General features: G+C 34.2%; 1 protein-coding gene across 2 annotated transcripts in view; it reads left to right on the top strand.

Annotated features, from left to right (window-relative positions):
* The window catches only part of LOC101856042 (protein shisa-5), a gene marked incomplete at its 5' end in the record, with an annotated part of 7981 nt that overhangs the window by 613 nt on the left and 3895 nt on the right, over positions 1 to 3473 (top strand).

Here is a 3473-nt window from a genome sequence, read left to right on the forward strand (position 1 = left end):
AGTAGTAGTAGTAGTAGTAGTAGTAGTAGTAGTAGTAGTAGTAGTAGTAGTAGCAGTAGTAGTAGTAGTTGTTGTTGTTGTTGTTGTTGTTGCTGTAGTAGTTGTAGTAGTAGAAGTAGTGGTTATAGTAGTAGTGGCATATATCTATATGAGGAAATAAACTTTTAAAACTTTAAATTCAACACAGGTAGGAAACTTTTGTCCGCTCGAGACGAGCTCAAAGCCAAGGTAGAAAAGTACAAGTTAACTCAGTCCACATTTCTTCCACCCCACTGTAAAGACCAATCTTCTCCGCATCTGTCCTTATTTGACATAATATAAGGAGAAACTATCCTAAATATCACTGTAACTATGGTAGAAGTAGTTGTATAGTAAGATAGTCTTTAAAAATAGCGTGATTAGTACAAAACATGGTAAATTTTAGGTGTCCCTGAAATGTGGCTTGTCGATGTTAAGACCACTGAGAATTAGGTGAGAACCCAAATTCCAAATCCACATTGATTCTCTTTTAGGTTTTCTTTTGTAGGATTTCTAACTAGTTCAATGCCCTGACGCTGCAGATCATCATCATCATCATCATCATCATCATCATCATCATCACCACCATCCTCATCATCATCATCACCATCATTATCATCACTCCAACCAGCTTAGTTCCATCCATGTCATTTTCAACTTAAAACTATTCGCAGCCACCACCGACAGTGACACAATCTCACAACACTGTATCCACACTACAATGTTTTTTTCTAAAGAACATTGATATTGGAATTTCTCAACCATACCAAACTAGATCGCAGAGGAGTTATGTGTTGTCTGCCTATGATCACTTTCAAGCTTTGTTATGTCCAGATGTTTTCTCCTTGCGGTAGGACATGATACACAAGGTGACACGTTACTTTAAGTTATTAAAAAAATAGTTTTGTTGCGATCTAGTTTGATATTGTTGAGAAATTCCAATATCTAAGTTCTTTAGAAAAAAAAAATTGTAGTGAGGATACAGTGTTGTGAGATTGTGTCGGTGTCGGTGGTGGCTGGGAATAGTTTTAAACTGTCCAAAACAATGCTGCGTGTTAAGCTTTACGGAAAAGAAAGCGAGACTCTGCTTCACCTCTTTTACGGACATTGCAGTGGCTTCCTGTTAAGAAAAAAATTGTGTACAAGTTGGTCATTCTATGTCATAAATGCTTCAATGATAATGCGCCATAATATTTATCAAATCTGTTGGGATTGTAATTCCAACTCGCAATATAAGGTCAAATTTCTGTTACCATATGTAATACTTAAAACAGTGTGTGAAAAGGTATTTGAAAATCAAGGCCCCTAGATCTGGAATGCTTTGCCAAGTATTTTAAGAGAGATCAAATCTTTTGATTCACTCAAATGTCAGCTGAATTCATTTCTGTTTTTAAATTAATAAGATGGATGTGTGGAGTGATTTGTTTGGGTCAAAACACAATGTTTTGTGTTACTGTTGTCCATTGTATTATATTGTAAAGCGCTCAGAACCTGTGCACTTTAATCAGGGTTGCGCCTAGATACATGTCATATGTTATTATTATTGTCGTTATTATCATTATTATTAGTAGTAGTAGCATTATTACTAATGTTATTATTATTATTATTGTTGTTGTTGTTGTTATTATCATTAGTAGTAATAGTAGTAGCATTATTACAACTATTATTAGTATTATTATTAGTATTATAATAGTGCGGTTAAGAATAAAATTCGTGGCGCAACTTATCCTCAAGCATCATTTCAATCAGTGAATCAATGTCACCCATATTTTGCACATTTATTTGTATCCATTAAAATAAAATTTGTCTTTAGGGAATCCTCTGTTCAATCCTCTGTTCAGATCAGTAAAAATATTGAAAAAATATGACTTTTTGGATTTTGGAGTATCTTCATTGATATCTATCAAGAATCCATATTTAGAAGCCTAATTTCTATATCAAACTTATAAATACATGTAGCTGGAAAATGCACCTGAGAGAGGTAGCAATGTAGGAAAATCTTCACAAAATCACTTTGCAATTTTCTCAGAATTGTTTATCTGACCAGGTTGCAACACTATTTTGAGCAGGTCTCAGAAAGTTACTGTCAGAATTTATTCAAATTTGCACAAATCTTTTATACACATTAAACTTTATCTATGACCTTACAGAAGCATTTTTGCTGTTGATGGTGCACAGTGGGAGTTTTAGGCCTTTTTTATTTTACAAAATCTTAAAATATTGGAGACCTCAATGAACTGCATAAGAAGGACTGCAAAGCTCACAAGTTAGTACAGAACATTTTAATTTGGCTCTGTAAGGCCATTCTACCTACCAACAGTAATCGCCGTGCCAAAAGTGAGGCTTCTGTCTTTATGAGTGTTGACTGAAATAACATTTTTTTTTTTTTTTAAATGATGAATGTGTCCTTTATTCTTGATGGCTCGAGATTATTATAGCTAAAATCTTGATATTTTTTGCTTGGTAACCTTGTTTTGTACTATGTCACAGCCTTTGGTGCGGAAAAGCAAGCATTAAACAAACAAAAAAATAGCCTTTGAGTGCTGACCATAGCTACACCCCCTTTACTTAATCGTATCTTTCCACCACAACTGAGGCTAGATTTAAAAAAAACAAAACTTTTCTTTATTAATGTTAAATAAAATATTACAAAAATCTCCTTCACGCGGAAAATGGATTATTGCTCACAGCACTTCCCGCTTTTCACACACATTTTGCGTACGTCACAGCTCACCAATGACACTTTTTAGTTGCAAAACTTATTACAAGAAATTACTTTTATAGTTAACATCTTTTTTTTTGCACTAAAAGTTCTCAACACATGCGCTCAATAAGAATAATCTAGCAATTAGAAGGAAAAAAGTGATGGACTTGCTTTTAGTCGATGCATGTGTTGTCCCAGCTGTAAACCTTTTACAATCTGTAGAAACCACTCAGAGGGATTTTAAAAATCTAGTAGGCTATATTTATTAAGAAATTTTCTACACTAGAGCTAACAAGTGTTTACAAAAATACTGATCTGTTAAGACAAATTGATACAAGTCACTGTGCAAAAGCTGGAGAGTTTATGTTCGATAGTTGAGGAAATATTTTGACAAAAAGTTGCGCCACGAAATTTTGACCGACTATAGAAATATTATTACATTAGTAGTAGAAGGCCTATTGTTATTGTTATTATTATTATTATTATTATTATTATTATTATTATTATTATTATTATTATTATTAACCGTAAGAGATCACCATGATCATCATCATCGTCATCACCAGCAGCAACAACAGCAGCAGCAACAATGCCTTACTGTCTCTCACACTCTGTACCAGGGTATGAGCCACGAACAAACACTGTCCACCCGTCCTTACCCTGGGCTAGTCTCTTGACGTTACTCCATGCCTCCCCACTGTTCTGTATAACACTATAACACCATTTTCTGTAACTCTTCTCCAGGTTCCAC

The sequence above is a fragment of the Aplysia californica genome, unplaced genomic scaffold (assembly GCF_000002075.1).
Source record: "Aplysia californica isolate F4 #8 unplaced genomic scaffold, AplCal3.0 scaffold00471, whole genome shotgun sequence".
NCBI lineage: Eukaryota > Metazoa > Mollusca > Gastropoda > Aplysiida > Aplysiidae > Aplysia > Aplysia californica.